This window comes from Lynx canadensis, chromosome C1, assembly GCF_007474595.2.
Source record: "Lynx canadensis isolate LIC74 chromosome C1, mLynCan4.pri.v2, whole genome shotgun sequence".
Taxonomy (NCBI): Eukaryota; Metazoa; Chordata; class Mammalia; order Carnivora; family Felidae; genus Lynx; species Lynx canadensis.
The window spans coordinates 134,879,476-134,890,183 of NC_044310.1; the positions used below are offsets into that span (position 1 = coordinate 134,879,476).

Sequence of the window (10,708 nt, forward strand, 5' to 3'; positions counted from 1 at the left end):
AAGTTCCGTAAATGGACAGAATCTTCATAGTTTACCAAAGCAATTACCATGTATCATTATGAAATGATAATACATTACACACTCCCCAAGTAAGAATTAAATTTACTCCGACTACCTCCACCAAAAAAAAAAAAAAAAAAAAAGGGGCGCCTGGGTGGCGCAGTCGGTTAAGCGTCCGACTTCAGCCAGGTCACGATCTCGCGGTCCGTGAGTTCGAGCCCCGCGTCGGGCTCTGGGCTGATGGCTCGGAGCCTGGAGCCTGTTTCCGATTCTGTGTCTCCCTCTCTTTCTGCCCCTCCCCCGTTCATGCTCTGTCTGTCTCTGTCCCAAAAATAAATAAACGTTGAAAAAAAAAAATTTAAAAAAAAAAAAAAAAAAAACTTTTATTTAGTCATGAAGTCCTTGGAATCATAGTAGGGCTTGATGCCATACTGGCGTCACACTCTGCCAGTCATCCAAAGAATATGCCATCCTTCTTTTTCAACTTCTTTGTCTACTAGTGCGTCATCACTGGACCCAGCAGGCTGCTCACCCAGACAATTTCAGTAACGGATTTTGGCTCTGTGCATAACAGATGAAAATCTTTACGAAGTATCCAGTTTGTCTTAGAGCTGAGAGATCTGAACCTGCTGCAGATGTCACATCTAAATTCTTGAACGGATTTTTATCATCAGTGTCACCTATAAAACAAGACAGTGTCACCAACAGCATTGTCCTAGAGAATATCTACTTCAGTAACGCTAAGCTTTCAGCATCAGAACTGATAGTGATTTCTTTGACTACAACCAGGGTCGGCAAACTTGAGCCCATGGGCCAAAATTTAGCCCACTGCCTATGCTCATACAGCCATGACCTGAGAACAGATTTTATATTTTTAAATGGTTGAAAAAAGTTTTTTAAAAAAGATTAGTGTTTTGTGACATGTGAAATTATATGAAATACAAACTTCAGTCTCCTTCCATTTTAGTGGAAGCATAGCTACTCATTCACTTATGTACTTCTCTATGGCTGCTTCCATGCTACAATGGCAAACTTAAGTAGGCGCAACACAGACCACATGACCCATAAAGATGAATACATCTACTCTCTGGTGCTTTAAAGAAAAAGTCTGCCAACCCCTGACCTGAGGATATCGAGTAGGTAGGAAATAGGGACACCTGGTATCTGTTGCATGAAGAACCTGTGTTCAATGACCCAGCTGTTCCCTTGCCATACCTTCATCAATTTGTTTAACAAATATTTCTGGGCAAGCCTGTCACTCCTGTGCAGACAGCTATAGTTACTTTGCTTTCCACTTTGGCTCAGCCTAGACTCAATCCAAGGGGTCAACATTGCCCTTGGACAAGAAGAAGACAAGGAGCTCAGCTTCAAATGAAATTCCTCTCCAATCTCTAAGTTCTCCTAGTTCTGGATTTCTGCATTATGTCAACCATTCTCCATAACAGGCTTCCTGCACTGCATACCAGTCTTAAAATTCTCTATTTCCTGCCAGAGATCCTAGGACAGTAGGCTGTGAGTCACAGCAGTCAATCACAGATTTCTGCTGGCTGATAGCCAGTTTTACCCCTGCTCTAACAACCACTCTGTAACATGAATTTATTCAGGGCCCCTGTGGACAATCTGCATACTGCAACATTTTCCTGGTTTCCACTACTCCTCCTGTTCATAAATGCCCCTGGACTTCATTTCCTTTTACATTCACACCTCTGGCCTATAAATCCATGAGTTCAACCTTCCCAACCGGCTTGTCATTGTTTCTTGAGCTCAGTTCATACAATAACCAAATATAAGAGCACAACAACAAAAAAAAATTCTATATAAATGGATTTCCCAACCTAGAACTACCCATGTTAAGGCATCTCTTATTTTTTAGCAACTGCCCTAAAAAGGGAATATCTCATTCCCAAGCAGCATTCAGAACATCCCTTCTTCTTCCTTTCATCATTGCCAATTAGCCCAAAGTTTCTACACCTGCTTCACCTGAGGTGTTAACAATTACCCTTTACTCACTTGGGGAGCTCAAAGTATCTGTGTTTCTTTTTTTTTTTTTTTTTTTTCAACGTTTATTTTATTTTTGGGACAGAGAGAGACAGAGCATGAACGGGGGAGGGGCAGAGAGAGAGGGAGACACAGAATCGGAAACAGGCTCCAGGCTCTGAGCCATCAGCCCAGAGCCTGACGCGGGGCTCGAACTCACGGACCGCGAGATCGTGACCTGGCTGAAGTCGGACGTTTAACCGACTGCGCCACCCAGGCGCCCCAGTATCTGTGTTTCTTGAGCACTGCCTCAGAATGTCTCTCTTCCTTCTACCAAAGCTTTAACAATCCCATTTCTACCGTAAGGGAAAAGTGGGCGGGGGGTTCCTGCCACTGACCGACTAAAATGGAGAAATGTATTTGGCTAGACTTCTACCAGTGAGAATATAATTCCCCAAAGAAACATGCCAATAGTCCACAATGAAGCTATGCCCATACTATTAATGGCATAGAACCCATCTGTAATTTATATTATATTGCTGCAAATAATCACAAGTAAGTTGTAGACTGACTATACTAGAAAACAGCTATGAAATGTCAGGAAGACTTTATAACAGAACAGATTAGCCTCATGTAAAGACTTCAGAGAAAATGGCAGTTTATTTTTAGCAGTGAATTTCACTACAACTTTGAAATAGACTGCCATGCTGAACAATTCTGAAACCTGCATGAATAGCTCTAACACAAACAAAACAGTTTATATCAAAAATGAATAGGCTGACTGAAATGACCATTAACCTTATCTCAATTCTGAATAGCATATAGGTAGCACCAACCTTAAATAAAAGGAAAATCTTCTTCAATAACACATACAGGAACCCTCTGCCCACTTGGGGAATGACCCAGAAGTCCAGCAACATACCCTCAAATCCAGAAAAATAAAGTAGAGGCATATAGTCCATATTCCAAAGGAACACTCAAAAGAGTAAAACTTCAGAACTTTAATCTTTTGATGAATCTAGTCTCCTTCCCTTTAGGGAACAGTTCAAACTTTTTAGTATCAGAACTCCTCTGTGTTCTCAAAAATTGAGAATTCTCGACTTTTTGTTAATGTGAGTTAGAATTGTCAATATTTACTATATTAGAAATTAAATGAGAAAAGTTTAAGTATTAATTCATTTTAAAATTTCAATGGCATATGTAATATGACAGCATACTTTATGAAAAATTACTTTCCTTTAAAAAAAAAATAGGAAATTTCTTTCTAATTTAATAGAAGATGAATTCTCCTATCTTCTTCTATGTTCAATCTGTTGTGATATGTTGTTTTGATTTCAATAAAAAAGGAATTAACGTTAATATGAATTGCCTTTTCAAATAATTATGAATGTTGTTCTTTGATACTACACCAAAACTTGACAAGCTGGAGTTTGAAGGTTATCTATAACATGGATCCTATTATCACATAAACTCTTTGTATTCTGTCACTTGCTTTTATTTTTTAATGTTTTATTTATTTTTGAGAGAGAGAGAGAGAGAGAGAGAGAGGCAGAGAGAAACGGAGACAGACAATCCCAAGCAGACTACACCTGTCAACAGAGCCCGATGCAGGGATGAAACTCACCAATAGTAACATCATGACCTGAGTAGAGATCAAGAGTCTGACACTTAACTGAGCCACCCAGACATCCCTGTTACTTGCTTTTTATAAGGGTTTTTTACCAATAATTTTGTAACGCTGATCACTTTGAAAATATCAGCTCCTTGCATTTGTTTATATTCCAAATCTTGACATAATTAACTAATTAATACCACAGCAAAAACGCAGATTCATTAATATCATTACCCATCTCATCAGAAAAGTCTTTAAGTACTGGGAAGCTGACAAGGGCACAGCAGGTGATACAAGTTCTCCAAAATTTTAATTTTCACTTGAAAGCTCAAATTTTATCATTGGCAACAAGTATTACCAGTTGTTTTCCCCCAAGTGACAGGCTTACTTTGTTCATTTTCAAGAAAATGATTGCCAAATATCTAAATCTAAATAATCATAGTTTGGTAGTCATTATTACAAGTAAAAGTGATGTTTCATGAAAAATACGACTAATTCAGCTTGAAACTCAAAAAAATCATAGAAGGGTTTTTCCTTGAGCCAACCAATGTACTCTGCATACGCAGCAGCAATGTTTTTTGCGTATTTCCTATCTCATCACAAAAAGAGTATTAAAACAAAGTGTACTCAGGGATGAAGATTTAATAAAAAAATTTTTTTTGCTGCTTCATCAAGGACATTATTCAGTGAAACTGGCTTTTCTGTTTTGTTTTTTTACTGGGAAAGCATGGTAATAAAGAATACAATGATTACTAGTACAGTTTGATGCCACTGCCATTTAATATCTACTAAGATGCCCACAGTTTTACCCACCATTGTTTTAGTATCAGTGAGGCAAATGTCAAAGCAATGGGAACAGCAAGAAGTCAGTATTACTATGAAAAAAGTTTTAACCTCACAGACCCCCTAAAAGGCTCTCGGCAACCCCCATGGGTCTACATATCACAGTGTGAGAACTGTTGTCTTAAGGAAACAATGAAAGCTATAAATGATAAGTTGCCATCCCCAAATTGATAATAAATGTCCCGCAACATAAGAATTATATTAAATATCTGTACAAATTCTTTCATTTTAATTCAAAATTGGTCCTACTCATTTGGAAACCAAACAATGTAACACCAATTAACATGAAATGAGCGCTTACATGTATTATCTCATTAAATCCTCATAATAATTCTACTAGTTCTCTGATATACTCATGCTACAGATGAGGAAACCTGAAGTAGAGAGAGGGGAAGTCATTTGAGGTCACAATAACAACTATCAGTATTTATGGATTCAGGCATTACTAAGTATTTTGCATACTTCCTCTCTGAAGTCTTTACAACAACATATTATCCTTTTTCACCCTTTATTATTCTTTACACTTTTATTACCCATTTTACAGATGAAAACTGAGTCAAGAAAGTAAAGTTCCCTTCCCAAAGGTTACCCAAGTGCTAGATCACCTATAGACAAATCTAAGTCTGTCTTAATTCAAAAGTATGCTACATATTCTACCTCTCTATGTCACATATCAGTGTACCCTGAGTATATAAATAGATCGACTGTTGCAAGAATCTTACATAGTTTTAAATTCAAATGAGCAAGACCTCTATTTGAAAAGATTTTTACTAATTTGATTATCTCTGTCTTCAAATAGAACAAAACCTACTTCCTTTTAAAATGATCTAGGTAGATGATGAACTAACTCATACCATTAAACACTTATCTGTATATGACAATAAATCAATACAGGTAAGATTATTCTGAGGAAACTGAAACCCAGAAAAGTAGCTAACTTTCCCCAAAGATATGCTGTTCATAAATGGTACAGGGTCAAAATCAGTTTCGACTGACCCTGAAGCCTAAGCTCTTCAATCACACTGCCTGCATATGTTTAAGAAGGTCTCAGGCAATGACCTAGGAATTGTTCACAAGGTCTGGATACAGAACCTGCTGATATCATATCCACTTTACCCAAGGTAATCAAGATATGAATCATCTTGTATCTCAAAGACCTAGAGGCAAAAAGGAAGCAGCTACATGCTGAAAATAAAGAATGAAAATAAAAAATGTCCACAGGTGCTTTAGGTAAAATGTCAACAGGTAATGCTGAAAAGAGAAGTAAAATTTCTACACACATCTCCATAGCTGAGATAACCCTATCTCTGTTCAAAACCAAAACAAAAGAATGCCTAGAGAAAAATGTCATCACAGCTACAGAGGCTGTCCACTCTTTACACAATAGCTTTCAGATGCCAGGAGCCCAAGAGTGCTGCACACTTAATAAACAGCAGAAATCAGTTTCCTAAAGCATTCCTAAACTCTAATCAATCAGCAAAATTTTCATTTCAAATAAGGATCCATAAAAGCCAGGGGTTATGCCCCAGTGTTTGTTTCTATTTTAAGGTCCTACATCATAAGATACTGCTTCATATTAAACCTTACGGGGGACAGGGAAGGAATTAAGGTTTACCCAGCTCAATTCATCTTAACTTCTTGTAACTCAGCTTTTGGGAAGGATAAACATCTTGTGATTGGATAGAGGGGTGTGGCTTTAATTTCAAACAAACTGTATTCTCAAACAAACTGTATGTGTATTCCACAAACACATTTGACATTTGACAGGAAGGTGACAAAATGGAAGGCTATGGTATACCACCTAAAAGGGCAGGGCAGCACAGGCGAGAGATGAGCAATTACACTTCTCATAGAATACCACATTCTGGATTCCCTTTGTGGCAAAGGAAAAAAACAAAAAACTACACAGCAAACTTTACCTCCTCCCATCACCAAAAAAAATCACAATCTAGTAATGTAAAAGCAGCTGACATATATAGAAAAAAAAAACAAAAAACAAAAAAACAAGATTGAGGTCATGTCTCTTGACATGCATCATTTACACTAAGGATTCCCCCATTTATCTGAATTAATTTCATGTACCTAATTTCATTCAGATAATTGAAGTTTTCCTTTTAGAGTTGTAAAATGTTACCTCACCATAATTAGTAAACTGTCCACTTAAAAATACCACTACCAAAAATACCATCTCCCCCCCCCGCCTCTCTACACATACACATATACTCCACTATCATTGAAAGTATAAGATGTTTGCCTTCACAGGAAATTTAGTTCAAAAGTCCTCTTTAAAAAATTAGCACGAGAAATTCTACAAAAAAAGTTATGGTCATTACCTTTTTAATAGAGAGTGTTTGCATTACTGTCTGAAGACATGGTAATTTGGGTATTCAATACATGACTGACTACTGTTCTGAAACCAACTTAAAGGTTTACACTACTAAAGAGTTTGGTGACCTGCCTCAAAACAATAACCACGACTGTACGGAGAACAAAATCAAAGAGGTCTCTCTTTTTATGAGCAGGCATTTAAGGGCCTTTTAATGAGAATTTACTCTTTAGTATACAATTACTAATGAACAAAAAGAGGACCATTAAACTCACTTCTTTATAGTGCCATAAAACTTCAATGTGTAAAAAATATTACATATATATTAATCAAACTCAAGAAAAACTGAAACATGCAATACCTTAAAATGCATAGCAAAAATTATACACCTTTTCTTCTTAAATAAATGCCCTGGCAAGCTATTTTTTATATGGATATGCTTATAATTTAAAATACAGACTCTGTAGTACTAATGATGGTAATGAAATGTCTAAACTTCTTGTATGAATTCTAAATTTCTATACGGACACTGATTTCCCATACTGACAACAAACTTACTGCTAGGATGAATTTTATATTAATCAATATTTATTTATCACCTGCTATTTGCCAGGCACTGTACTGAGTGCTGAGAACACCACCAGGAAGAACACAGATTCAGTTTCAACACTCGGGGTACACATAATCTAGAAGGAAAGACAGATCATAAACAAATGTGCCATGGGAAAATACAACAGCTACTTGGTCAAATGAAAAGTTCAAAACTGAGAGAAGACATGGGTAGACTATCAAATACTTAAAAATAGCTACCACTGAAAATGGGGGATATAAATCACCCATTACATGAGTCAACTAAGAAGGCAAAGAATCCAACAGGTATAGTCAGGAAAGGGATCTAAGTAATGACTGGATGAAGTCTAGGGTGTTCTAGAGCCTGATGCAAATGAAAAGCTGACCCTCAAAATGGGCCCAAATAGTAATAGCCAAAGAGCCCAGCTCTCAGCTAGCCTGTCCTCAGTATCCAAGGCGTCAATCCAGTAAGTTCAAATCCCAGAGGCAGTATCACAGTATCTTGGCTCTGCAAGTTCTGCCTCGGTTGAAATAGAGCCCCAACCATCTGCCTATGGACAAGAACAGGTCCCAAGTCCAGGAGAGGAATAGGGGATATAGCAAGGAGAGGCAGATGACCAAGAGGTTAGAGTTCTTAAGCAGGCTTAAGGCAAGGTTTCAGGTCCACAAGGGATCTGGTGTACAAAAAGAAACAACACCAGAAAACATATCAACTCTATGGACAATTTAACACTTACTAAAGAAAGGCTGTGGAATTGCTTCTCTGGTTACTTTTAAAAATAAATACTCAAAAACAAAACACTCATCTATTTCAATGACTTAAGTATGAACTTAAAGTGTAGCAGGAAAGGATTAGTCTTCCTAATTCTTAATGATTAATGAATCCATACCCTAATTCCACCTAAACCTACATTGAAATATTCTAGATGCCTCACACACACCTCATTAAATGTTTATGCTATGTCTTTCAAAACTCTTGATGAGTAATGTGTTTTTTAAAATGAGAATTTCATGGTCAAACTGCACATATGCCAACGGTACAGTGAGATACCATACTTCTGTGAACAATGAACGCTCAGGGCACCGGAGTAAGTCCAGATCACACATCTGGAAGTGGATGGAGGTCTTAATGTATTTTAAGTCTTTTTTTTTTTTAACGTTTATTTATTATTTTGAGAGCAAGTGAGAGAGAACGAGTGGAGAATGCACAGAGAGAGGGAGACACAGAATCCGAAGTAGGCTCCAGAATCTGAACTGTCAGCACAGAGCCTGATGTGGGGCTTGAACCCATGAACCATGAGATCATGACCCGAGTGGAAATCAGACACTTAACTGACTGAGCCACTCAGGCACTCCTGTATTTTCAGTCTTAAAAACCAATGTAAAAACTGGGTCGAAGGGATAGAACTTGCAGTGGATAGAACACACGGACTGGGACTAGCAAAAGAACCAGCAATGATACATGTGAAAGATTTGCTTCCTATACATTAAATACTGCCCTACTGTACTATACAAATGTTTTCAGTAATAGAGTCATAGAAAACAATACACGTAGTACAAAAATGTTATCCCTGTGAAGGCTATTATTTATATGGCTCTACATATTCAAATAGGACTCACTGGAAGGAACTGACCTTGCATTTGCTCAAACATTATTTTCCAAAGCTATTCAAAGGGTGGAGTGGTGGTACTTCCCAAAAGAAATGCTTGAAACTTTTCCTCAATTTTTATTTTAAATAAACAAAACACACTATTCTGATCTATTAAAGAAAGAAGAGATAAGCCTAAGAAAAAAAGAAAATACAGTGAGTTTTTCGGGTTTTTTGTTCTTTTGTTTTTACTGTATCACCAGAATGCCGTATCGAATACAGCCTGAAACCGTTTAATACATCATTTCAGGACAGCCTGCCAAGGTAGTCTTGACTCCAAAAGTCATGCTCCTTAAAAAGGTCTATATGCTGAAAAATGTTTATCCTTATAAAGTGAAACCAAAACTTTAAAATGTGGCCTACGGTAACAATTAGAGGGTCACTCAATAGATGGCTGTCAGACTTTGCTCCAGTGGAAAATTTCACTAGAAAATTCACATTACTTCAGCTCTACTGAGGTGACCTATCAAAAAATTTAAATAATGCTCCTTTTTCCCAACTTCACAGTAACATATGTTAAAAGAATAAAATTCTCAATGTTAAGTTTGTCGCCCCAATTTTTCTAAAATATTTGATACCTGCTACCTCTTCCAATACTGGAATTTAACTTAATAGAATATTTGATTCAGCACGTATATGGAAATGGAATGATTTCAAGTTTACAATATCATGATTCATGACTTCCAGGCACTTGGCTCCCTTAAGTTTGAGCCCAAAATGACCACAAGCACTAGACACGAGGCTTACACAGAAAGAATAAGACCTGGTCACCAGGTAAAGTGTACACAAGTATTTACCAAAAAGTATTTGCTAAATGCCTAAACACTGTGGTGCATATGCAAAGAATTCACCCTGCCTTAGCCAGGACTTCAGGACCTCTGCATCTGAGGCCCACCAAGAAAAGTGATGTTGGCTCGGGAACTGGAATTCAATTACTACATGCGTATAGCACCTTTCTTCCTCATCAATATCAAGATTACATACACCAGAGTCTTATATATGAGGATCTTGAACTGCCACTCTCCTAGAATTGAAACAGACTATCTGAAACAAGAATATGAACAAACGTTCTTAGAGTGAAAATAATTAATTTCAATCAAACTGGAAAGTACTATTTCAACTGATGGAATGTAACATTTCCCAACTATACATAATTTGTCATTTGTATCTAATGGGTCCAAATCATAAACTAAGGCATATACTCAAAACAGGAAAAAAGAAAAAAGAAAATTTAGTAATTACTAGGCTTTTCTTAAGATAACATAATCAAAACAAATTTTGGCACAAGAGTATTCATCGGAGAGGTCTAAACTGTATACTTAAGTGTTCATTTCAGTTCATTAAGCCAACCAGTTCTATTTAACTGTTGTTAAATATCTTCAAGAAACTTTAATTTCTCCCTGTGAAATAATGGGTTTGGATTAAACTGCGAAAGTCCCTTACAAACAGAAAATTCTGTACTTCTGTAGTACATAAGATTAAAATGTCAACAGGGTTTCAAAACAGGAGTAAAGAAGTCAACTTCTCAAACTGATAATGCCAAAAATTCAGTTTCTTATTTTTATCTCAGTATCATGGATCATATTTTAGCCATTTAGTTTACAAGTTTGTCAAAGAAAGTCTCATGATTCAAAACGTACTCCTCCAACCCTCCATACTCAAACTGTTTCATTAAATACAAGATCCTAAGGAAAATATACAATAAAAGAGCTAAGGAGAATCTATTCCACA

General features: G+C 36.9%; 1 long non-coding RNA gene across 1 annotated transcript; it reads right to left on the reverse strand.

The window, feature by feature from the left end:
- Window positions 1-394: 394 nt before the first annotated feature.
- LOC116738275 lies at window positions 395-8,503 on the reverse strand. Its single transcript, XR_004344014.1, has 2 exons — window positions 7,358-8,503; window positions 395-680 (listed from the first exon to the last, which is right to left on the reverse strand). It is a non-coding gene; the product is annotated as an uncharacterized LOC116738275 (long non-coding RNA).
- Window positions 8,504-10,708: the final 2,205 nt, after the last annotated feature.